This window comes from Equus caballus, chromosome 12 (assembly GCF_041296265.1).
Source record: "Equus caballus isolate H_3958 breed thoroughbred chromosome 12, TB-T2T, whole genome shotgun sequence".
Lineage (NCBI taxonomy): Eukaryota > Metazoa > Chordata > Mammalia > Perissodactyla > Equidae > Equus > Equus caballus.
This window is the reverse complement of record NC_091695.1, coordinates 3506790-3534652: the sequence shown is the minus strand read 5'-3', so window position 1 is coordinate 3534652 and position 27863 is coordinate 3506790. Positions and strand designations below refer to the sequence as shown.

The following is a 27863-nucleotide window of genomic DNA, read 5'->3' as shown; positions in this document are numbered from 1 at the left end:
CAAGAAGAACACAAAGCCAAAGGGGACATATGTCAATTACTGTTTTAATGAATATAGATTATCTCAATGATTAAATATTAAATATATAAGTATTTAATATACTATATAACCCATTTTTCTCTAAGTTCTAAGGTGATATTCATAATAATGACATCTGGCAAGTACTCCTATTTTTTACTGTTTTACTCTGAAATAATTGTCCATCTCTAGATGGCTAAATATATTGGATGCTCATATTCAAGTTTTCAAGAGGTCTAACCATCTATCCAGCATGTACCATCATATACATGCATGGAAGACACAAAGATAAAAAATACGTAGTCCTTATTTTCAGAGTTCACCATCTAATGTAGTTGGAGAGTCAGATATATAAGAAGAGAATCACAGTACTATGTGAGAAGTACTATAAAAGGAGTATAAAATCTATTTTGAGGCTACAAAGGAGATAGAGGATACTAACTTCTGTAGGAGGGCAAGGTGGATATGGAAAAAATGATAAATGAGGCAAGACTTCAGAGCAGAAATACGTCTGCAATGATGTGGGACATGGGAAAACAAGAAGAACTGTAGATAACTCCAAGATGCCTAGCTTGAGTAACTTGCTGTATGGTGATGAAACTTAGACAAGTTATTCTCATCTACAAACAGTCCTCATGATCTCAATGGAATTGAACTCCAGATAAAGAAAAACCCAAATCCATATTGCCTCCTCCCTCCCCACAAACGAAAAAGCAGAATTCCAAAGTACAACTTTGAAATTTGTTTGTATTTCACCCCAAGAACTGATGCATCACACAGTTATCCATATATCATACCTGTACTGACCAAAATTCAAATAAGAATCAAGAATGAAGGTTGGTGACTCCTAATGCAACGTTTAATTCTCTAACACAAACTGTCCTTCCTACCTACTCTCCCCATGATGAATTTTTGATGTATAAGTAAAATGATATTGCATTTTATGCAATATGAAATCAACAATTGTTACTTTCCCTGGAGAATATCTGAGTTGGAGTGGCTATGTCAATATCAAACAAAATAGATTCCAAAAAAAAAAGTTATTAAAGATAAAGAGGAAAATTTCATAACCATAAAAGGGTAATTCCATCAGGAAAATACACCATATATGCACCTAACAACAGAAACCCAAAATATATGAAGCAAAACCTGACAGAACTGAAGAGACAAATAGAGAATTCAACAAAAATAGTTGGAGATTCAAAACCCGATTTTCAATGATAGGTAGGACAACTAGGCAGAAGATCAGCAGAAAAGGGGGAAGCCTCTAGCAACGTGGTCTAGTGATCACGTTTTTGTAATAACATTTGGAAAAATAAATTTTCAGTGAAAATACTTTCGGTTCATCGTCTCTTCACACTCTGACTTCTTCCGGTCACACTTACTCTCATGTTGTCTGGCAAGGGACTAAGTACATTTTGGGAATCTAAGGAAGAGTGGAATTTAAGATACACTTAGGTTGAGTGGGACGGATTTATGTGGTTTACAGTGATTGCTGGCTTTTCCCAGGTTGGAATGGCTTTCAGAAATATTCCCACTGCCCACTGTGCTGACTCATCCAGCATCATAAACACAAAGGTACAGGGGCAGAGTTTGTACTGAAAAGTGCATCTGCCCTACAGCACCTGGATCAGAACCAGGCAGGTAGTGGAGAAGAAACAGAACCAGAACCCAGTCTGCGGAAAATTCTTTGAATCATCAACAACATAAAATCATAAGCAGAGGAGATAGAGAAATTCTCTCCTTTCAGGAAAATACTTAATAATGTAGCATTTTTAATTATAAAAATACTACATTTTTTTCCTTTTTGGTGGGAAACGTGGAAAATAAAATTGATCAGAATTCCTTTATTTTTAGGGCAGAAAACCTATCAGTGGTGAGTGTATCTGTGAGGTAAGCCATATATTTTATGCATCACAATTATTAATAATAAAACGTAATAATAATAATCACATTTCAATCAACCATGTTAAGACTGAAAATCTTGTAAAAATCATATGCTGTCACATAAAGAAGTGCTCAATGTATGCAGCCAAAAAATATACATGGAAAAATGGTATTATAAACGTCTTAGTCTGCTTATGCTGCCATAACAAAATACCATAGACCAGGTGGCTTAAATGACAGAATTTACTTCTCACAGTTCTGAAGTCTGGAAAGTCCAAGCTCAAGGTGCTGGCAAGGTAGGTTTCATCCTAAGGCATCTCCTCTTGGCTTGTGGGTGGCTGCTAACTCGCTGTGTGTTCATATGAACTATTCTCTGGGCACATGCTGGGGAGAGATTGAAAGTGTGTTCTCCAGTGTCTCTTCTCATAAGGGCACTGATCCCATCGTGGGAGCCTCACCCTTATGACCTCATCTAAGCCTAATCGCGTCCCACAGGTTCCATCTGCAAATACCATCACATTAGGGGGTTAAGGCTTCAACATGTGAACTTTAGAGGAACACAAACATTCAGTCCACAACAAAAGGTGTGTGTAATAATGAGTTAATAAAAGGATTATGTATTTAATGTTGTTCATTGCGTTTGACAGATCTTTGACTTGCAATTTATTGTGATTTATTTTCTCTTTCTAAATAAGCCTTCACTTTCACACCAAATTTTGTTTTTATAATTTTACATTCTTTCTCTCAAAAACGATCCCAATAATTGTATAAGCTTTCAGCTCTGCAAAATCTGGCCCCTCTCCTGCCCTTAACATCACCTTTTCATACCCTATATCCTCAGTTCTTTCACATATAAAGCTGCCCATCCTAAACACAACCTTCAGTCTGCCGCTTTGGTCTCCCTGAAGTTATAGACAACTATGCTGTTCTATCTATTCTCAAGATTCTAACTCACAAATCTCAAGAACAAGTCTGGTCAAAGCAGAAAGAAGTTGAATAAGCAGCCACTCTTGCTCTTGAAGAGTGATGAGGAGGATTGGATTAGATTAGAAACACTCGTACGTTTAGTTTTTATTCTGTATATTCAACACACACAACCTTCTCCACCAAATGCAAATGATTGAGTTACAGGCGCCATATTTTACCCAGCACCACTACCTTCCTCCAACCCTCAGGCCCTGTGGCTGAGTTTAGCTTGTCTTGACTCAGGGTTGATTCTATCCCACTGGCCTCATAGTCCACCATGACAACTTGCCTTCCTTCAGGTGCCATTCAGTCAACCAGCCATGTCCGCATGGGTCTGCATTCCAGGTGTTGACCCTGTTTGAGTTACTCTCCGAGAAGCCTCATTAGCTCGAAAGTGAATCAGTCAATATCAATAAATTCGAAGAGAGAGCCGGAACCAGCCTCACACTCCCGTGTTACAAACTCAGCACACATTATGTAGAACACAGCTCACTCGGACTTCACAACAGCTCACTACTATCTGTGGAGAGAAATGCCATAAAACACGAAGTGTGAAGCTTTATTCTCTCCCTGGAATGCAGAGGTAGAGTGATTTCTTAACAGATGCCCCCAGTATGGCGTACAAATGATATTGATCTCTGCAGCTGGCACTGAAAGCTGGAGCTGGTATACTGCATCTTTTAAACTTTCATCCCTAAATCCAAGCTGGCAGTTTGGTACCAAATATAGCGGAAGCCCTTCCCGTTGATATGTCACCTAACAGATGGAGCAAAATCCTGATTTGCAGGAATCCAGGTAACCACAGCTCTCAGTAAACTGGAATATTTTGCTTATTCTACTTTCAGAGAAATTTTCAGAGAAATTTCACAAAAATATGCCCAAGACAATGAAATAAAAACCCAGAAATCTCATGTATGAAGTTAGCAGACCCCAAAAGATGTTCTTAAAATGTGTTAGGATCATTGATTGTCCATCTCGATATTCTATCTTGTTTGCGACTCCAAGATGTCCTATGACATCTTACCATAAGAGTCCATTATGTTTTAACAACATCTGGTCGCTTAAGGTGGGACATGGATGTGAACCTTTTAAAAGGAACTTCAGCAAGGGCTGAAGTGGAAATGATTTTTTAACTTAACCCTCAGCGGATCAGATAAATCCCAATTAGCGCCTCATTGCTTAAACATTTTGACTAATCAAGCTTTTGTTGTGTAAGAATCAATGGTTTCAAATAAAAGCTATTTCCTTGGCTTAGGTAACTATTTGGAAGATTTACTAATTCGAACTATTTAAATGGAATTGTCTTCAGTATCCTCAAAAAGTCAACTTTTGGGCCATCTTCTTTTTCCCCATGAGTCATTATTGATAATGCTACTGATAACAGAGGTGAGAGTCTATAGCGTGTATGCCTCACTAGAGCATATGTCACCACTTTACAGTATGTCCCATACTGATATTTAAATATTGTACTATTTAATTTTATTTATACCCCATATCTTCAACTAAAGTTTAAGTAACCTGAGAAAACATAATGAACTTATTCATTTTGTATTCCACTTAAATCTCACAAAGTGCCTAAGATATAATAAGCTCCCCCCAAAAATATTAGTTTTCTTCATGCACATTGGGACCTGTATACTCATTGTGTTAGATAATGAGTTGTAGCTTAGCCAAAATTGGTCGAACAGCATTTTAACATGTCATGAACAAAGCAATAAGAAAAGGAATCTCAGATGCTATCCTATTAAACATTATAACAGCCTTGGAGAGAACATTTGCAATTCTCATTTTACAGAGAAGTTTGAGAGTCATAGATGAAAAAAAAATCATCCAATATTCCACATCTAGTATGTTCTGGAGCAGTAATGCAAAACTGCATCCAAAACCCATTTACCTACCCTGAAATAGTGGCTCCTGGTCAGAAGAGACATCTGAGCCCTCTGCCAATTCATCTGAAGTTTCTATGCTTTAACAAAGAGGTGAAGGAAGCATTTCTCATAAGAAAGTTCCATTGAAAGTGTTCAAAGACTGGAGCAACCACTTAGGATGAACCAATAAAAATCTGATGAAGGGGATATATATTTTGGTACATAACAGGCTGGTGCACAAATGATCAGATTCATTTATTTCTTCATATCATATTTAATGTTTGTTGTTGCCTCTCCACTGAACTGGTGAGAAACTAACGCTTAAATATTGTGGTGTCTCTTCCACTCCATGAGATCATTCAAGAACCTTGAGAGCACATACAGAACCAACAGAGGGTCTATATTCTTAGCCCAAGTACGTAACATCTTTGCTGTCCATCCTTTGTACCATGTAGCTACTTCTGGATGCCAGTACTAGGACTTATTAGACATTCAGCTCTGGGTGGGTTCAAGGAGACTCACCATGGTTCAACTCCAGAGTTCCTCTGAGCCCTATCAGGATCCTTACCACTGCTTTCCAGGCCACTCTGTACAGTGTATAGTGTGTACAGTTTCCAAGGCAGCCTATAGCATCTGGAGTGCTGCAGACTGGTGGGGACAGACTAATTCCATAGGCAGAAACCTCTTCTCAAACACTATTTCAACTTTTAGTCTCACTCCATAAGATCTGACCACTTTCTCCCTCCTCACACCAAATATGTGTGTTCATTCTGTTCCCTCGGAAGCCACCCAGCTAAAATATCCTCGACGGGCACAAAGCAAAGCTCTTGAGAAACAGATACAGACCTCTCTTTCCTGGGGAATGGATGGGAAGAGTTTTGTCACAAGGTTGACTTTATTTTCACCATCTTAATTTTATATTTAGGAGCTTACATATTTTTTTCTGGACATACTAGTATGGTAGAGTTGTGGATAACTTTTGGTATAGTTGAGATCTAATTTATTTTGTGGGAATAATAATGGTCCCAAAGATGACCATGCCCTAATTCCCAGAACCTGTGAACATGTTACCTTATACAGTAAAAAGTATTTTACAGATCGATTAAGATAATGGACCTTGAGATAGGAAGAATATCCTGGATTACCCAAGTGGACCCAATCTTCATTACATGAGTCCTTAAAATCAGAGGATTTTCCCTGCTGTGGTCAATCAGAGACAGACAGAAACAGGGAGAGAGAGAAAGAGAGGGAGGGAGAGAGAAAGACGTGATGATAGAAGAAGGGTCAGAAAGATTTGATATTGATGGCTTTAAAGACGAATTAAGGGAGCCGTGAGCCAAGGCACGTGGGCAGCCTCAAGAAGCTGGAAAAGTCAAAGAAACAGATTCTCCCTCAGAGACTTCCTAAAGGAACACAGCCCTGCCACCACCTTGATTTGAGCCCAATGAGACCAGTTAGACTTCTGAAGCACCAAACTGTAAGATAATGAGGTTGGTTTTTTTTAAGCCACTCCATTTATGGTAATTAGTTATGCCAAAATAGAAAACTTATACATTGTTACACAGATGTAATCTTGACAAATTATCAACAAAATTTTATAAATAGAAACATTGACAAGGAAGGACCATTAAAATTTACTTAATTAAATTTTTCTAGAATTATACATCTACTTCATTTTTAAAAATCAGATCGTACAGAAGGGCTTCTAAGGAAAATAGTCTCCTATCTGATACCTACCTCCTACACCCGGCCATACTTTCCAGAAGTAACCACTTTTAACTCAATTGTTTGTTTTTTTAGGTCTCCAGGAAAGCTTTGCATCTCCCAATGATTTGCTCAGTCTACTATGTCTTGATTCATTAATGTCTGACATAATTGCTTGATTTATGATATGACAGATGAAGATTTAGTTCATTTGAGCTCATTTTCCCATTTCCCTACTGATATAGGTCATTGTTTTGGGGTTTTTTTCTTGGTTACATTTTCTGGCTTTAAATAATGCACTCCAACATTTCAACCTTGATCAATCAACCGTGGCCAGCACCCATGTCACCATTAGTCTTTTCATTCCTCATGCACACTTCTGCCTCCAAGCTTCTGTCACCCATAATTTTATTTTCACATTTCAAAGTTACTAATACTTGAAGTCTGTTCTGGGATCAAATTTAAGTCTTGAGATTTAGATAATAATAGATAGGATTTATATTATAATTGTGTAAATATTGTTCATAGTAGAGCTAAGAAGTGTTCTCTGGTTATATTCTCTTTCCTGTGCTGCCTTACATTTATCTTGACCTTCCTCTGGGCCTTTATTCCTTTCTTGCATTGTTTGCCTTTATTGAATTCTTAAGTTCTTCTGTGTCTCTGGGATAATATCAAATCCCTTAAATACCTTCCTGGAGTCTTCTGTCCTCTTGTCCTATACAAGACTTTTATTCTCTAAGCTTTCTACATGATTGTCAAGCTGGACTTCCCTTTAGTATTCTCCAAAACCAGATTCTTTCTTCCTAGATCCTATTTCTGCATAATTCTTGATTTACTGCTCCCTTACTCTATGATATATCCAGAAGTGTTTACCTTAAAGCGCTGTGTTTGTTGGTGGGAGGTTAAATTTGTGCAGTCACTATGAAAAGCAGTATGGAGGTTCCTCAAAAAATTAAAAATAGAAGTACCAATGATCCAGCAATCCCTCTTCTGGATATATGTTGGAAGAAAATTAAATCAGTATCTCAAAGAGGTATCTGCACCCCCATGTCCATTGCAGCATTATTCACAATAGTCAAGATGGAGCAATCTAAGTGTTCATCTACAGATGGATGGGTAAAGAAGTCTTGGTGTGTATATATATATATATGTATAACAGAATATTATTTATCCATGCAAAGAAGGAAATCCTGCCATTTGTGACAACATAGGTTGAGCCTGAGAGCACTATGCTAAGTGAAATAAGTTAGAGAGAGAAAGACAAACACTGTATGATCTCACTTATAAGTGGAATCTAAAAAAAACAAAAAACCAAGTTCATAGATACAGAGAACAGATTGGTGGTTGCCACAGGTGGGCAGTAAGGGGTGGGTGAAGGAGATCGAAAGGTACAAACTTCTAGTTATAAAATAAATAAGCCCTGGGGGTGTAATCTATAGCATGGTGACTATAGTTAATAATACTGTATTGCATATTTGAAAGTTGCTAAGAGAGCAAATCTTAAAAAGTTCTCATCCAAATAAAAAAAATTTCATAACTATGTGTGGTGGCAGATGTTAACTAAACTTATTGTCACTTATGGTGATCGTTTTGCAACATATACAAATATCAAATCGTTATGTTGTACACCTGAAACTAATATAACGTTATACACAAATTATGCTTCTTTTAAAAAAAAGATTGTGTTCTAAAGATCTTAGATCACTTAAATTTTACATGCCAGAAAGTAAAAACTAAATTACTCTCAAAGGGTCATAAAACACTCTTGATCAAATAATTCAAGGTGTAGCAAAGGAATTATAATTAAATTATCTGGGAAAAGAGATTTTTTTAAAAACTATCAGATAAACATGTAGAAACATGGAGCCAATTAGTACATTTTTGCATTGATAAAAACTAGCTCTCTGGTTGAGATAATAAAGAAAAGAACAGAAAGGTTTATAAAACCCTCTCTTCTTCTGAATAGTTCACACTGCATCTGCTTGCATTTTCAGGCTTCCTATGGTTAATAACGGGCCTGTAATATGAATGTGTACAATGCATACAAACACTGTAAGTCTTCAAAGAATCGTTTCACTGATGGACAAAATGATAGGCTGTACTTAGTGAGAAAGACAAAATAGAACTTTTCTTTCTAATATAGTGCTGATGCAACCTATGCCTGTCTTGGGCGCTAGCACTCTGAGATGTCTCCCCTGAGATCTAAAATGACAAATATGAAAAAGCAATGCTATAGGAATTCACCTCCATGGTCATAACTGTCATTTTTACAGTACCACACAAATGTACAGGACACTTTTATATAATTTAACTCATTTTCTTCTAAAGGTGAAATGTACAGAATATGTGCACGTTATTGTTACTGTTTTATAGAAAATTTAAATGAAAACTCAATGCTATGCATATTATAATTGGAATAGGTGAGACTAAAGCCAAGTTTCTTCTCCCCAATTCAAATGTCTTTCTATTAAGCAATGTTGGCTTTTTATTGGCAGACTAAAGCTAGTGACAACTTGGAGAAGGCATTAGCGTATGAGTAGGCACATCAGTTGTTGAGTTTGCGAAGAGATTTGACATGATTTACAAAATATTTTATCCAGTTCTTGTCTTTTTCCTATCCCCATTTTCTATATTTAAGACAGAAATATAAATAAAATGGCCCATGAGGGAGAAGGCAATCACATGCCAACTGTGTTTCCTCCGACTACTAAAACTAGAATAGGTAAATTTAACGGTGAGCAAATGAGGATAAGACATGGAGGCTTGGGTGTGACTCTCACTGGAAAAGTCACCTGGGAAGGAAATAAACACAGCCAACCAATGGTTGGCTTCAAAGGTCATCAAGAGACAGCTGAAGCTTGTCCTCAACTGAAGCAAAGTTCTGAATGGACCAGTTTTAGACATGATATAAGCACAGGCGAAGTTAACTATATTGGGCAATGTTTGCATAACCTGCCATGTCAGTTTTTGTTGAAATTTAAAACCCTATAAGTAGCCGTAGATTCTTTAACATGACAGGGCAATGAACACGAAATATTTTCCTCCTGAATTCTCCATTACATTCTTATTACTAGTTTGCAGTTTGGTGCATTAGTTTGTGTAACCTCTACAGGCACTCTTGTCCCTTCCAATTCACCTCACAGTGACTAGTTCCCCCATGCCAAAATCTTTCAGGAAGATAAAGAAACCATCGAAGATAATTTAATTGTCTTTACCTGTCACACATACACAAAAAAATGAAGCTTTTGCTTAATGAACACTTGTCAGGTGGGGAGGAGGCAGCAAAAGAAATTATATACATCTAAATATATTTATTGATATCAAATAAATAAAAGAAAACTAAATGTGATCTAGCTGAGCTTACTATTTTAAATGGCTGACTTCTCGCCAAAGGTTTGTCCACATAAATTGTCAAGCTTCTTGGTCATAATCAACTTTCCAATTTCGATAAAAAATAAGCACAGCTGATTTCTGTTTTGACAACTTATCAATAAATAATCTTCTTATAAAAACTTCTGCAGTTGGTAAAATAGATAGAAGACTTTAGACTCCTGAAATGTTTGGTCCCTTAATCCTTTCATCGTTTTTTTTCACCACTGTGGTGACACAGACCATAGCTACCTTATTCAAAATTGTAATCCCTGTGGCTAGCACCCTATAAATATTCACAAGAAAGGAACAAGGGGAAAAGCAAGGAAGGAGGAAAACCGCAGAGAACAAACAGGACTATGTTTATAAAGTACACCATGAGTTGGCTGGTTAATGACATCAAAAGATAGAATGCTCTTATTGACTAGGGCTGAGTCACGGGGAGATCCTGGAGTAGAAGGGAGGAGAGAAGCGAATTATCTACTGCCACCCTACATGGACAGAGGCTATTCTGCAAAAGAGAATTACGCAGTATAGGAAAAAAGTAACAGCCATCGCATGTGCAAATTTAACTGTCCCCAATCATAAAACATTCTTTTCTTCAACAGTATTTTCCTTTTAGGATAATAGTCTCTCTTTTCAGGACTCCAAGTTCCTCAAATGCAGAATGTGGACTCCACTGCCCACGCATCACCCACTCCCTTCTTTACCCCTTGACAACTAACCTCTAAACTATTCCAACATTGCCTTTGCTCTCAAAAGTCACTAATGGTGCTTTCTGCTTTCTCTTCGTCCACTGCCTCTCTACAGCATTTGGCACAGTTTATCACTCCCTTCTTAAAATTCTTTCCTCCTAAAATTTCCATGACACCCAAATAGTCTCTTCCATTGATCCCTATTCTTCTCTCTCATTCCCTAATGGTGGACGTCTGAGGCTCTGTGTTCATCCTTCCTCTCTTTACTCTTCTTCATTTCATGATCTCATACACTGACATGTCTTCAATTATCATCTCTACCGAACGACCTTAAACATCTCAACTCCAGCTCAAAACTCCTGTACACTTCTTCATGGTTTCCGCTGGATAACCCACCAACAACATAAACTTAAAATGCTTCCATTCGACTCCTAAATTCTACTAAAAGTATCACCATTTTCCAAGTAACGTATGTGTTAAATCTCAAGTTCCTCTGACTCTTCTCTCCACATACAGTCATGTACCATTTCCTTCTGATCAGTCCTCCTTATTTCATCTTATATTGTTTCTTTCTGTTGCCACTGACACCACCAAGTAGAAGTACTTATTATCTTGTAATAGTGCCCTTAGTGTTTTCCCCTGCCCTAGGACCTCCCATTTCAATCTATTTTTAATTTTCATGTTGGGCATATCACTCCACTGCTCAAAAACTTTTTATGGCGTGTTCTTGCCAATGGTCCACATTTCTCTATTAAGTGGAACTAATCTTTCAAAAGTTTGCATGCCTTGGAGATCATTCTTTTTTCCTTTTCTTCATTCTCAACCCCTGACTAATATGAGGCAACACCCAAGATAATTATATCTGCTCTGTAGACCTAAACTCTACCTTATTCGGGATATTCCAAGTTAGAGCCTGCAGGATAGGTGAGGGTTTAGAGTGTAGAAGGTTCTAGCAAGCTTTCTAAGGTACAGATTTGGAGTCCACTTTAAAATTAGCTCATCTCTTAATTGCTTATGAACTCAGAAAGCACACTTATTTTCCTCCTGAAAAATGCCAACATGGCAGATTCAGATGCTTCTAAATTTGTCCACAATAGCACCTATCCATCACAGACCAAAGTAAAAAATCTGAACATCTCTTGAAATTGGATGAAGCACAAAATCTGCCTGCCTTAAACATAAAGTTCTCTAATTAGAAACATTCAAGCTAAAAGGGACCTAAAATCATTTAATTCAACTCCATCCTTTTACAAATAAAGTGACTTACCCAACTTCAGCCAACTGTTCAGGGACTAAACGGTATCTAGAACCTTGATCTCCCTATTTCAAGTTCAGTCCTTCTGCATTATACACTACACAACCCTCCAAATGGGGTGACTCTGTCCTAGGAACTGTGTGTCCCCCATGCAAGAACCAAGAGTGCAGAACATGAACCCTTATAAATGTAGCTGGATCACAGCATCTGAGAAATAGCAAGCAAATGGAAAAGATATTTGACTCTCTCACAAAGAGTATCTATTCTCAAATTATCCCTTTTTGTGTGTATGAAGGAAACATTCAAGAATTAGTTTTAAAACAGGGATTTATCATTTTGGTAGCCCAAATGACTATATACAGCAAGGCATAAATTTGTAGGCACATAAAATTATCGAAGGCTTCACAGAACGGTGTAACCCAGAACTGTATTGTATGACATCTAGAGCAGGTGTAAACAGTGCAGTCCACTTCACGTTCAAGTCTGTAATATTTAAGTAACGTTCCTCTTGGTGTTAACTGTTAACTGGCAATTGATGGACCCACCAAAACCCAGCATGCGTAGTCTTTGAAGGAATGAGAAAAAGTACATAACTGCATTATGTCAGGATGAAATTCTTCTCATGAAATGACGATTTGTTAAAAATTTGAATCAAACTAAAAATTTAGCCTATTATTGGCTGGTGTCTGTTCCCACGGAAACCGGCGGAGGAATGGTCACTAAAAGATTTTCCATTAAATGTGACTCTGCTTGTGCATTCAGGTTCAGTCAGGTGTGAGAAGCAGACAATGGCTGGCTGAGCACAAGAGAAAGGTAATGGAATCAATAGGTATTTCGTCTTAAGGGACGCACAAAGTTTGAGCTTAAAAAGGTATTATTGAACAGTTTCAGGCACAGGTAGAAGATGATATGACCACAGCCAAAGTTCAGGGGATGTCAGTCGCTGTGGACTCACCCACTGGACTTCGGAGTTAACTAGACCTAGAATCAAGACTCAGTCCCCGCCTTACTGGCTCACGTCATCGCACAGTTTAAACCGTCAGTCTTTCTGCGTCCTCCTCTGTAAAACAATGTTACAATAGTGCCTACTTCAAAGACTACTGAAATGTTCACTGACGCAATGCCTGGTAACCCTCAGTGAAGGCTGAGGGTCATTATTCCACGATACAGAAAACGCTTATTTTTCTGTGCCCTCCAAAACGATTACATATCCAGTTCTAACTAGTACACATTGGTCCTTTCAAGTCCACTTTTTCTGATATTCTCTTAACGGGAGTTTAAGTGTGTCAAGGCCTAGGCCTGGATAAAGGGTGTCACAGTCATTTTAATATGCCAACACCTGATCTATTACGTCATCCAGAACCATCCCTGAATCATTGACAGCCAACTCTATAAGCTGAACCCATCTGAGCTTATAACAATCGGAAAACGTTCAAACTGGAAGAGAATCTAGCCATCTAAGGGAAACTCCTCATTTTATGTGTGGGAAATAACAGACACGCAGAAAATAGCAGGAAAATAGAACCATGTCTCCTAGGTTTCGTCATCCCACTGCAACTTCTGGAAAATGCATTGACTATGGAAGAGAATGATAATAAACAACAACCGTAATAGTACACATAACATTTACTGAGCATTTCTTCTGTTCTAGGCACTACTCTAAACATTTTGCATACATTAACACATTTAATTATCACACCAACCCAACAAAAGATATTACGCTAAGTCAGTGTGTCTCAGCTTTTAAAAATATGGAGACGTAACTTGCCCAAGTTCACGTGGCCAGCAAGTGGCGTGGAAGAAAAGGAATATCTGTCTTTGCTACCTATTGTACACCAAGCACATACTAGGTTCTTTAAGAAATTTAAAAGGAACTAACAACTATTGAGTGCTTACTATTAACGAGGCTTACTATTAACGGAAGAGTGAGGATGGCCCCCTTTTCAGGGACATGTCCTCAATAAGCTCCTCAGTTTTACAAGGGAAAATTCCCATCTCTTAAAACATCCGTCAGAGGATGTAGACTGGGATCTTTCTTCCTGTCCCTTCCTCCTATTGTGCAATATATCTGAAATTAAAAACTCATTAGATGGGTGTGATGCTGTCAACTAGACTGGGCCACAGACTGCCCAGATATTTGGTCGAACATTATTCCGGGTGCATCTGTGAGGGTGTTTCTGGATGACATTAATATTCAAATCAGTAGACAGCAAAGCAGACTGCCCTCCCTAGTGTGAGCAACGCAATGAGTTGGAGGCCTGAATAGAACAAAAAGGTTGACCCTCGGGTGAGTAAGAGGTAACTGCCTCCTGCCTGACTGCCTTGAGCTGGGACATCATATTTTTTCTGCCTTTGGATTCAGACTGAAGCATCGCTCTTCCTGGATATCAAGTCTGCCAGCACTTGGACTGGAACTACACCACCAGCTTTCCTGGGTCTCCAGCCCGCCAACTACAGATCTTAGAACTTGGCAGCCTCCATAACTGTGTGAGCCAATTCCTTATAATAAATCCCTCTCCATAGGTAGGTAGGTAGATAGGTAGATAGATAGATAGATAGATAGATAGATAGATAGATAGATAGATATAGATAGAAAGATAGATAGATGATAGATATAAATATATAGATAAATATAGATAGATATTTCTATTCTTTTTCTCTAGAGAATCGTAATTAATACATATAGGCATTTAGCACAGGCTAGATGAGACGCAGTAAAAGAATATTAACAAACCAAACTAAAGCACAAGACTAAAACAAATAAATTTTTTAGCAGAACAAAACATAGAGACATGAAATACATGTAAAAGACTTAACATACACGTAGTTAGATTCCTAGAAATATAGGACAGATTAAGACAGAAGCACTATTTGGAAAATTAATGACCAAGAATTTTTGAAATCTGATGAAAGACATTAACTCACAGATGCAGAAGGTTGGTGAAACTGAACCAGTATAAGCACAAAGAAAATCACAACTGTGCATCCAAGAGTCTAACTGTTAAAAACTAAGAAAATAGGGGTGAGCCCACTGGTGCAGTGGTTAAGCACACATTCCACTTTGGCGGCCCGGGGTTCGCCGGTTCAGATCCCGGGTGTGGACATGGCACTGCTCGGCAAGCCATGCTGTGGTAAGCGTCCCACATATAAAGTAGAGGAAGATGGGCATGGATGTTAGCTCAGGGCCAGTCTTCCTCAGCAAAAAGAGGAGGATTGGCAGTAGTTAGCTCAGGGCTAATCTTCCTCAAAAAAAAAAAACTAAGAAAATAAAGAGAAAAACCTTAAAATCAGCCAGGGAAGGGCAAAGAAACGTTTTCTTCAGGGGAACAGCTAAAATGACAGCTGACTTCTAAAAAGAGTGCCAAAAGAAAAAAACACTGCTAAAACTAGAATTCTATACTTGGTAAAATTATTCTTTAAAAATAAAGGCAAAAGAAAGACATTCTCAGACAGACAAAAGGATTGACTCAAATAGATTTTTACTGTAGGAACTATTAAAAGAATTTCCTCAAGCTAAAGGAAAATAATTCCAGATGAAAGCATGGAAGTCCAAGAAAGAATGAACAGCACCAGAAAAGGTAAATATAGAGAAATATAGAAGATTATTGACTGTTCCAGGCAATGATAATGATAATGATATTTTGTGGAATTTATAACTTACGTAGAAGTAAAATATATGACAAAAATAGCAAATAAAAAGTGAGTTATTAAAAATAACTTTAAATCATAATCGCTGTAATTGAGGCCAAGGAAGAAAATTTTTTTCTCCTAAAATGTCACTTCAAAATATTCTTATTTAGGGGCCGGCCCAGTGGCACAGCGGTTAAGTGCGCACATTCCGCTTCGGCAGCCCAGGGTTCACCAGTTCGGATCCCGGGTGCAGACATGGCACGGCTTGGCACACCATGCTGTGGTAGGCGTCCCACGTATAAAGTAGAGGAAGATGGGCACAGATGGTAGCTCAGGGCCAGTCTTCCTCAGCAAAAAGAGGAGAATTGGCAGCAGTTAGCTCAGGGCTAATCTTCCTCAAAAAAAAAAAAAATATATATATATATATATATGTGTGTATACATATATATATCTCCTTATTTATAAACTCTTGCAGCCAAGCTTTTCTGACTGACCATCAATTTGGTCATTTCTTGTATCTTTGACTTGTTATCATAAAGTCTTTCTAAAATGAGATAAAAATGGATCAAGTAAATTTCTCCTAGGAACAGATATTACCGTCGGAAATCGATGTTTTAGATTGCGGGTTTTTATGCCTTCCTTCCCACATGAAGCCATCATTTCACTGGCCTCCACACTGACGCACGCTGAGAGGAATGGCCCTGTGACGTCTGTATGGAGACTAGCTCACAGCAAACCTCGGCACAGTCTTCCGAAAAGTTGTTGTGCTTTTATTCGACTAACAACGTGAATTATGTATCTTATCACGTTAACTTCATTCCTTTATTCACTAGAAAGCTCAGACCCGAATTTGTGGTTCTTCCCAGACCATGTAGAAAGGTACATACCCTGCAGTTTATGCACTACATTCATCCTTGATTACACCTCAGTTTTTCTCATGTTTAATTTCCCTTCACTAATATTTTTCTCCCCTACTTTTATATGTAACCCTAGTAACTTGGATTTTTTTTTTTAAGATTGGCACCTGAGCTAACATCTGTTGCTAATATTTTTTTTCTTTCTTTTTCTTCTCCCCAAAGCCCCCCAGTACATAGTTGCATATTCTAGTTGTAGGTCCTTCTGGTTGTGGCATGTGGGACGCTACCTCAGCACGCCCTGATGAGCGGTGCCATGTCTGCGCGCAGGATCCAAACCTGCGACACCCTGGGCCACAGAAACAGAGTGTGCAAACTTCACCACTCAGCCATGGGGCCAGCCCTGTAGACTGGATATTTTTGTATGTCACCTCAAATCTTTTTTAGAAGAAGGGAGGAAATAAATACATGTATATGTACATATAGACATACATACACATTTACTCATTCTGGGTTCTTTTCAAACATTTTCTCATCTAATCATCACAAGCAAAGAAGGAAATGCTGATGTCCATTTTACACAGGAGAAAACAGAATCAATGACTAACCTCAAATTATAAAATAGTGAAGCTAGAATTCTCCTCTTTACTCTGAAGCCTGTAATTTTTCTTTTATGCCACACTGTCTCTCATCTGCCTTTTGTACCACTCATTTATTCATTCACTGAATGCATATTTATTGACTACATACTATGTGCCAGACTGTGGATGGAGAAGTGAATGAATCATTCAAAGTGCCACCTCTCATGCCTCTTGCAGGCCCTGTCCTACAGCATTAGGTTTCTTTCAAAGAATGACTGATTTGGTAAATTAGATTCTAAGTGCGTAAGAGACAGGCACTACTGAGTGCGGCTCGGTATCATCCCCGACAGCCATCCCACAGTATCACAGGTCCTCTCAGCGCTGTAGCTACTGGGCTTAGCTACATTCCCCCAGCCAACTTTAGAGTAAATAAATCTACAAAAACAATGAGAATCAGCACGGCATGGCAATTAACAGAAGGTTTTTCTAAGTAATCAAAAAAATTATTAGAATAATAGCAGGATGTTATGAGACAACATTGAGTTTTAGTTTTTTATACATTGAGAGGGAAAGAAAAGACTCAAGGCCTAACTGAATTATGTCGAATTATATGAACAGAAGGTAATTTTAGAACCAATACTTGTCAAGTATGTCAATCTGCTGTGGCTTTTGGGAACCCAGATTCCCTTCATAACTCAATGTCTTGCAATTACCCCCTCAGAAAGAGTGTGAATACACCCCGAACAATGGCTGAGTATGGGCTTGAGGGGTTAATGGGATGCTGTCAGCAAAGAGAAATGGTCTCACTTCAGCCCGTTACTCAAACGCTGCATACCAACCCCTTGTTTCCGAATGTAGCGTGTGGCTAAGGGACACAACAATTTACTGAACAAAGAGCCTTCTGAGGTTATATAAGAAGGGAAACTGGAGGTTTTCCTCAGGGATCAGGGAACAATACTCACAACTCACATCTCTGTGTTTTACCCTGAAGAATCCAAAGCCAGTGGAGATGCGCCATTCAACACACGAGCCCTCACACTCATTGTCCTCTGTAGGACCCTTTTCATCACTCTTCAAGATGTAAGAACTAATCATTTCCGGGGAGAGACGGTGAGTTCTTCGAGCCTTCCAGGAAGTCTCTTTTCTGAACGGAAAGGGATAATTTTCTAGTACTCACAGACATTAAGGATGCACTGTCCTACTTTCAGAATTCACCTTTTGACCCCTCAAAACATAGGGAGAGCTGGTTTCATTAAAAGATCAAGTGCTTTTGTGTCAGACGCCTTGGCTTGAGCCTTCCCAGCTTTCATTTTCATATCTGCGATACAGAGATGTTAGCAAACCCTTCCTCACAGGGTCATTGTGAGGATCCAGTAAGATCTCCTTTGTAGGCTGTCTGCCAATAATAGGTGTTCAAAACGATTTGTTCCGAGTTCTTTCTCTTCTTATTAAAATCCCTATTAATAAGCAAATAAGGAAACAGGAAACTATGTGACATAAGATAGGTCTCACTGGGGTAGATCAAACTCTGAGATAACCAAGAAAGAAACAAAACATGTTTATGTTCCTACCTTAAAGGACAAGTCTGAGGATAAAATGATATGTTATATGATAAAGCATATGATTAAACTGTAGTCCTATGTAAATGGAAATAGTGAAGCTATCTTAGCTACTGGCATAACCCACCAAGACGCGGTTTTGCAGATTTTCTTTTTTGAAAGATTATTAGGTGTCAGTAACTGTTTACATTCTTCCTCCGTTATCTCACCTTTGTTCTTCTCAATGATCCCAAAAGTGAACATTATCCCATTCACATAATAGACAAAACTGCAGTCTGATGCAATGTGATGTGCCAGTGTCCCCACAGCCACTAAACAGCAGCGCCTGAATTCTATCCCAAGCTTCTGTAAGTTTCTACCATCTCCACATGTCCCCACACAGCCACCCAGATACAGAGATGACAAGGAATGGGAGAGTAGCAGGGAAATTTTTGGAGAGTTTCAAATAAAGTCTTGAGCCAAAGCAGGCTTCCTGTACAAACCTCATCACTCAGGAGCTCAAAGACATCTAAGCCCCATGAGGAAAAGGAGATGTGTGCCTCCCACAGTGAGAGGGAGAGGTTCTGACGAATGCTGCAGTTATCGGTGGAGTTCTGATTTGGGAGGTAACTGGCTGCCACTTGCTCATTGTTGATGCAGAAGGTCACTCTTCTCACTCTTCAGAAACTCAGGGAGACAAGGAGATTCAGAGCCCTAACCTCTCCCCAGTCGTCTCCTCTTACAGAGCCACCCGCAAAGCCCCCCAGGCTTCTCTAATTACCGCAGAGTATCTACAGCAGTGAGAAAATTTCATCGAAGAGGAGAGAGAACTTATGCATCGGAGGGAAACCCTGGAGGCCCACTGGCCACAAAACACACGATAAGCAGAAAGGAGTGTCTGGGGTCCCCAGCAATTTAATTATTTTTCTCCTGCGTTAAGTGACTATTGAAAGAATTTGGCTCTTCATGAAACTTCCCAGGGAAACAAAACCAAAAGCATTCTTAGAATATTGTTGGTTTTGCTAGTCCAAGTTAACCGGGCTAATTTCAGTCTTTCCTTTCAATTTCCCTTTCTCCCTGCTCCCATTTCATTCTGCAAAGGGCAAGAAATGTCTCTCAGGACACAGCCTCAAGTCTGCAATATGACTACGCCTTCGCTCCTCAGTGCTGCTGTCAGAGTGACATTGTGAATACAAGATGGAGAGAAAAAAAATCGCCATTGCTTTGCACAAAACAAGCCAGTGCTTAATCTAATGCAAACATAATTACTTTTACTTAAACAAAAGGGGAAAACAAATAAAACGAAAAAAACTCAATGTTTACCACATAGGCTGTCTACTCAGAAGTGAAAAATTATGTGGGCATCAGATAGGCAGCATGCTCCTGCTCTCAGCTGCTGCTCTTTAGAAATATCTGAAACACATTTCAAGAGATGGTTAAAAACAGGATTTCTGATTCCAGCTATTCACTTCTTATCTTCAACAGTTACTGTTTTAGGTTCCCAGCATTGCTCATTTCTTTCATTTGAACATTAATAGAAGGTTGGTACTCTGGGAAAAGGCATTAAAGTTGGGTGTCAGGAAGAGGAACATTTAAAAATTTTTTCCATTGACCTTTGCCAGGGATTGATCCCTTTGATATTCCCAAACAGAGAATGAAACAGAAGGAATATTCATTTGTTCATTCAAGAAATATTTACGGCAAATCTGCTCTGTGACAGATGCTGTACTGGGTGAGCAATGCAGAAATGAGGACTGTCCTGCTGGAATAGACAGTCTAGTGGAAAGAAAAAACATGCAACAACTAATGATGCAAATAAGTACAGAACTGTACAAGCTGCTACGAGAGGACACAACAAGGAAGCCTGGCTGTTAGCAGGAGGTGAAGGAGAGAGGTCAGAAACAGCCTTTCTAAGGAACTTTCATCTACTGAGCCCTTAAAGACAAGAAGGAGTTAGCCAGGCAAATGGATAGAGTTACTGAGAGAACTATAAGGAGAGACACGCAATTCTGAAACAGGGAGAAGCCCAGAGGAAGGAAGACTTCCCACACTCGTGAGAAATGAAAGGTCAGTGTGTTAGTTTCCTAGGGCTGTTAGAACAAGTTACCACAATGTTAGTGGCTTAAAACAATGGAAATTCTCTTACAGCTCTGGAAGCCAGAAGTCCTGGACCAGAGTGTTGGCAGGGCTATGCTCCCTTGGGAGGCTGGAGGGGAGAATCCTTCCTTGCCTGTCACTGTTTCTAGAGGCTCCAGACGTTCCTTGGCTCAGGACTGTGTAACTCCAGTCTTGTTCCCATCTTCACGTGGTCGCCTCTTCTGTCTCTTATAAGGACACTTGTCATTGGATGGGGGCCCACCTGGTTAAAGCAGTAGGATCTCATCTTGAGAGCATTAATTACATCTGTAAAGAACTTTTCTCCAAATAAGGTCACATTCACAGGTACTGGTGACTAGGATGTGGACATATCTTTTGGAGACCACAATTCAACACGCTGCAGTCAGTGCTGCTGGAAAGGAGAAGGGTAGTGTAAGACGGAGCTGGAGAGATGGGCAAAGGCCAGGTTGTGCAAGCCTTGGAGCCTTGCTGAGTATATCAGTTTTCTGTTGCTGCATTAACAAATTACCACAGACTTTAGTGGCTTAAAATAATGCCTACTTATCATCTCAGAGGCCTGTGGGTCAGACGTCTGGACATAGCATAATTCAGCTGGGTCCTCAGCCCAGGACATCACAAGACCGAAAACAAGGTGTCCACTAAGGTGAAGCCCCTAAGGAAGACTTAATTTCCAGGTTCATTCAGGTTTTGGGCAGAATTCAGTTCTTCACAGTATCTTGACACATGGGCCCTTTCAGGTTCAAGGCAACAACAGCATATCAAGTCTTCATATTTCAAAAGTCTGACTTGCCCTTCCACCACCATCCTGAGAAAGAGCGCTGCTTCAAGGTCTCAGGTGATTGCACTTGGCTCACCAGGGTAGTCCAAGATAAATTGCTATTTTAAGGTCAGCTGACTATAATCTTAATTACACTTACAATGTCCTTTGTGCCATGTAACATGATGTACTCATGGGAGTAACACCAGGGGGTAGAGTTCATAGGGACTGAAATTCTGCCTGCCATACGGAGTATTTATAAGGCTATGTAATGAAACCTCTAACACGGCCTCAACCGAACAGGTTTCTGCTGCTATGTCCCAAGGAAAGGGAGGGGAGGCACCAAAGTTTTGCCCTTTTAAGTTGCAATTTCATGATTGCAATTTCCCCCCTCCTTCCCACTCTCTTCCTGGAACCCTGGCTCAGCCACTTTATAGCTGTGTGACTTCGAAAAGATTACCTAAATTTTCTGAGCTTCAGTCTTCCTTTCTGTAAAATGGGGATAAACAGCACAAACTCAAAGAGTTGTTTTGAAGGCTGAGAATTTAAGATAACATCTGGCAGACAATAAAATTTCCACCAATGCACACAGAATTAGAAGTGGTACAGTCAAGAGCCCTGACCCAGAGCTTGCAAATCTAACTATGGCTGCCGCTAGTTGGCAGAACCATCTACGGATCCCCTCTTCCATTCTCTGACTAGAATTCAGCTGGATCCTTGCCCAGCCTTGCTTTCTATTGTTCTGGTTCGTTTACCATTTCACAGGCTGTCTTCCTCTTAGTGTCCATGTTCTAAAGATCCTATTCCCAGTGACTCTTTCATAACTCAACACACCCCTCCACTCCCCACAAACTATTTTCCAGGCTCCAGACTCTGGATTGGAAGTAGACTCTGATCTCGGTCAGCCCATGTTGGATGTGGCCTTGACTCCTCTTCCAGCAGATGCCAACCCTCCCCTCACTGGGTAGGAAATGGTGGAAAAGATTAACAAAGAGAAGTGGAATCTTTCTCTCCAAAGATCATCAAAACCAGTCTAAATTACCAGGGGCAATCCCAGCAGGGAGGTCAGAAGCTGGGAACCTTCAGCAGATTTCAGGAAAATTTATCTAAGCAGCTAAGTTTAGATAAATAACCAATACAAACTAGGAATAATCATTGACCACCCAGGGACAACCACCTGTAAAACATTTTCTCTTGTTAGAGTAATCAAAAGAATGCAAAGTTAGCCTGCATCTGGCTTGTCTGCAATAACATGACCCAATGGAATGCTTTCTTGGCTCAGACCAACCTGTGATTTCTCTCCAGTGGCCTGGGGACTATGAATAGCAACTGCAGTCATCTATTCTCTCTGTGTTAAGATGCAGGCCAGCCTGCAGAGGACTATGCTTAAAACAGCACAGACTGATGAATTGTCACTATATAAACTCAGCCCAGGATTAACCTGGTTGAGTGAAAGTGGATTTGAATATTTCTCTCCAGATGAGTTAGAAGCAAGCTCTCCATCCAACCACATGTATGTCACTAAGAAAAATGCCACTTTCTTTTGTGAAGTCAATAGCTAAAGTCAAGTGAGAAAATAGCCACTTTAGACAGCTTTGGTGTTTTGCAATATAGCCCTGCGCTCAGCCATTTCCAGTTTTGGCCCTCCTGAAGTCAGGATCCAGGACAAGAAATCCTATTGAACTTTGGGCCCATCTTACGCTGACCAATTTCAGTTGAATGACTGAGTACATCAGTAGTGTGTCTGCTTTCAATTTCATGACACTCTTGCTGCATCTCAGAATTCACTGATAACAAAAATATCAAATTCACCTTCTTCTTGCCCTTCCCAAGCCATCAAAGTACTTGGTGAGTTTCTATGGTGAATTGAATTTATCAGTAGGTAGCACTGAACTCTTATGGGACTGGGAGACCCCGATCTCCTGGGACTACTTTATCAATTCATACTGGATACTTCGGTTCAGGGCAGCAAGTCTGTGGAAGCCAGCAGGAAATCCAGAAGATGTAACCACTGTGCTCGACAACCCTCTCTGCTGAGTGCGTCTCCAGTGCTGCAGATTTGGTGCGGGGAGAGGATCCTAGATTCATAACGCATTTCCACATCATTGTTAGCTGAGGTCCGTGCAAAGCAACCAGATTGCATAAGGGGAAAAGGACCTGAAATCCAGTATGTGTCCATTGCTTTGAAGGTACTGGTCTTTGGTTTTACTTCAGATTTTAATTTGAGCAATGAATAAAGAGATGATAGGGCTTCGACGGAGGTAAAAATTGAGGAGAGTAGGATTCTTTTGTTCTTTAAAAGATGAAGGCTAAAGAGAAAAGACACTGGAATCTTCAAAAATCTTGGAAGTCTCAGATAGAGTGAGGATCTAAAGCATAGGGAGGGACACAGAGTTTTTATATTGTTTTTTGTTAATGTGGCAAAATCTGTTTTATTTATAAATGTTAAATCTAAGTTAAGAATAGTGGTAATGCTCTACAGAACTAAAAGAGGCATTTACCTTATAATAATTCACTTTTTCTTCTTTCCTTTCTCAAATAGATTTAATTCCTTACGAAAACCAGTGTGTCATTTTATTTTTATCTTATGCTCTATTGAACATATTTTTAGTAATAATTCACTATTTAAAATGTATATTTCCGAATGGAAAACAATTCACTGGGTTTGAAAGAAAACCAACTTATTTATAGTGGAAGAAATCTCCCTTTTAATTATGGCAGAAGTTTCCCTATGCAAACCTAAGTGCCCATCAACAGATGAATGGATAAAGAAGATGTGGTATATACATACAATGGAATACTACTCAGCTGCAAAAGAGAACAAAATCATTCCATTTGCAATAACATGGATGGACCTTGAGGGAATTATGTTAAGTGAAATAAGCCAGATAGAGAAGGATAATCTCTGTATGACTCCACTCATACGAGGAATTTAAAAATGTGGGCAAAGAGAACAGATTAGTGGCTACCAGGGGAAAGGTGGGGTGGGGGGTGGGCACAAAGGGTGAAGTGGTGCACCTACAACACGAATGACAAACATTAATGTACAACTGAAACTTCACAAGATTGTAACCTATCATTAACTCAATAAAAAACAAAAGTTTCCCTTTGCAAACATGTTAAACACTTTCCAAAAAGTCCTTGAATCTTTCTTTAATCTAGAACTGTTTTAGGTTTACAGAATTATAGCGAATATAGTGAGAGATTTCTCATATACCCATACCCAGTTTCCCATGTTATTAACATCCTATATCAGTATGGTACATTTATCATAACTAATGAACAAATACTGATAACATCAACTTAAAGTACATATTTTATTCAAATTTCTTCAATTTTTTCCCCTTAATCTCTTTTCTCTGTTCCAGAACCCCATGTATGAAACTACATTACCTTTAATTGTCATGTCCTTGGGTTTCTCTTTGCTATGAGAATTGCTCAGACTTTCCTTGTTTTTGATGACCTTGACAGTTTTGAGGTGTACTAGTCAGGTATTTTATAGAGTGTCTCTCAATGGAGATTCTTCTAAGGTTTTTCTCGTGATCAGAGTGGATTAATACGTTTTGGGAGGAAGTCCATTCACATCACGTCTTATTAAGGGTACATGCTATCCATATGATATTATCTTCTATTACCTGGCTTGAGGTACTGTTTGTCAGGGTCCTCCTTCTTTCCTCCTTTGCACCCTGTACTCTTTGGAAGAAGGGCACTATGCACAGCCCACACACTGCAGGAGGATGCAATTAATGCTCCATTTCCTTAATGGCAGAATACCTATATAAATTATTCGGAATTCTTCTATACAGCTAATTTGTCTATTCTCTCCCCAATTTATTTATTTATTCAACCACTTATTTATAACAGTGTGGACTTTTGGATATTTATTTTATACTTTGAGTTATAATCTGATCCTAGTATGTTTACTTTGTGAATCAAATTGTTCCAGCTTTGGCCATTGGGCGCTCTTTCATCGGCTCCTGTGTCTCATTGACATAATCCATCATGTGGGATTGTTTTTGTCTGTTTCTTTCTTTGAGCACTTCTTTACTTTCTAGCACTACAAGATGGTCCAGGTTGATCCTGTATATTTCCTACTCCAGTCCTAGAATCAGCCATTTCTCCAAGGAGATCTGGTTCTTTTTATTGGAGGAAGGGTCCCCAAAGAAGAATACATGAAAACACAGCTCAAGTCGGTGGAGATTGATATGTAATAAAAATATTTTATAGTTTAAAAATACTTGAGAATTTTCAGGTAGATATGAATTCCTTTGATCCTCACAGCCACCCTAAGAGGCAAACAGGGTGGATGGTATTACCTTACCTTGCTAATGAAGACACTGAGGCCTTGAGACTTCCTGCAATAACCCACAGCCACAGAGTTAGTAAGTGGCAGGCAAATCCATAATCTAGGTTTCTAGCTCATAATACAGTGCTAAGGGGTCATTCCAGGATATACAGGTGAAAAAATATAGGTTCTTAAGGGAGGTGGCCAAACTTCTATTTGGTAAACTGCCAACAAGTTTTTAAGGAACCTGGAAATATTCAGAGAAAATTCCTAACCTCTGATGTCATAGGAAACAGATAAGATTTTCCTTGACATACTCCCTGGTCAACAACAAAATATTGGACTGTCTGTAACCCAGAGCTGAGTTATTGTGTCATTTCAATGGATAGTTTCAGTAGAAGACCTCACTTCTAACAAAGCAATGGAACCCTTTCACACTATAGTGTGAACTAAACATCCAAGTTCTCACCCTCCAACAGCTGAAGAAATTCAGCTTCTATGTAAAAACTTAAAAATCAGTCCATTTTTAGCATGTACTGTTTTCGTTAATTCTAAAACTATCCACATGAAGAAATAGGCAGGAGAATTGACATGGAAGTGAATTTGAAACTTTGATTATATTGATGTTATTAGCCATGTTGAAATTTGTAAAATTGGGCCGGCCCGGTGGCACAGCGGTTAAGTTCGCACGTTCCGCTTCTCGGTGGCCCAGGGTTCGCTGGCTCAGATCCCGGGTGCAGACATGGCACCACTTGCCATGCCATGCTGTGGTAGGCGTACCACATATAAAGTAGAGGAAGATGGGCACAGATGTTAGCTCAGGGCCAGGCTTCCTCAGCAAAAAGAGGAGGACTGGCAGTAGTGAGCTGAGGGCTAATCTTCCTCAAAAAAAAAAGAAGAAATTTGTAAAATCAACTGCCCTGAATCCTGGAAAATGAAGTAGTTTATTTCTATAAAATATCAGTAAAGCCAAGAGCTTATGGAAGGAGAAACACCAAAAGTGTAAGCTCTTCTATGTCTTAGTGAATTCTGTGACATGAAAAAAGTACTAGCAGAAGTGAAGAAAGATGTGAAAACTACCCAAACAAGTCCTGAGGCTCAAAGGGCAATGTCCAACGCTTATTTATTAAACTTCCCCTTTCATATAAAACCCATACAATATCACATAGCCACTCCCTCCTTGATGTTCCTGTTTGTATACCAGCCCCATCCTCAGACTATGAATTCACAGAAAAGTACCATAGTGAACACTCCAAAAACGCCTAGAGGATGAATGACTTCCCATCCCTACCCTGCCGTGGGATCAGAGACTTTCCTAATTAGCCCAAACCAAATTAATGACCTCTCTCTTCAACAATGGCGGTAGTTATGTTGGACATACTCATTTGATATTCATTATGTAGTGCTTTATATTTTTACTCTATCATGCATATGTACTTTATTTCCCCATTGGATTGTAAATCCTTTGAGGGCTAAAATGAGAACCTACAGCTTCCTTACCTATAAAATGAGAAGGATCATATCTATTCTGCATGGCTACCATAAGATAATGCATGTGAAAATACATAGCACAGTAATTAACATGGAGAAAATGGTTATTAGCTTTCATTTACTCTCCATTTTTACTATTCTGTATTCCCCACGGTTCCTATTACAGTGCCTTGCACATAGTAGGTGCTCAAGAAACACCTGCTGATGCACTGTGAGTGCTGCAAGTTCCAGGAAAAGCTAACGTAGGCCAAAAATTAAAGGGCAAGGTTGAAGAATCAGTGGCTAACTTGAGGAAATGAGTTCTATTCTTGACATTGGCTCTGGCAAACGCATTGACTATCACACTATTACCATTGCTCAAAAAATTTTAAGACAAATTGTTAATGCAGAATAGTAATATGGTGCCTTAAACGTCACCAGAAAGATAGCATTTTCAATAACAGATGTTACGAGGAGAAAGCTGGAATTCTGTCCAAATAGAAACGGAAATGCTGCTCCTTCTCAAGGTTAGGGTGGTTGGGGTCATTAAGTAGAGTTTGGATTTTATTTGACAAGCAAGGATGGTAAGAGATAGTCTCAAGACCATCCACTGATCAACGAGCTGCCAAGTGCTGACATTATATTCTACAGCGGGTAACGTAGCTGGAGCTGGCTGTCTTCACTTTCTCTCACGTTGTCTCCCTCACTGGGGAAAACCTTCTTGCTCAGTGGTGTTTGACAGGCGGTCCTAACACTGGAGAAGGTAGTGGGCCTGGATGGGAAATTAGGGTTTCATAACAATAACGAAGGAATGACAATCAAATTTACTCCATCAATATATTGCAATTTTGTATCTTCCCTAAAACTG

At 39.2% G+C, this 27863-nt stretch overlaps 1 long non-coding RNA gene across 2 annotated transcripts in view; it reads right to left on the bottom strand.

Moving 5' to 3' along the window:
* The window catches only part of LOC111775887 (uncharacterized), a 136531-nt gene that overhangs the window by 63335 nt on the left and 45333 nt on the right, over nt 1-27863 (bottom strand). The gene's annotated exons all lie outside the window — the stretch shown is intronic.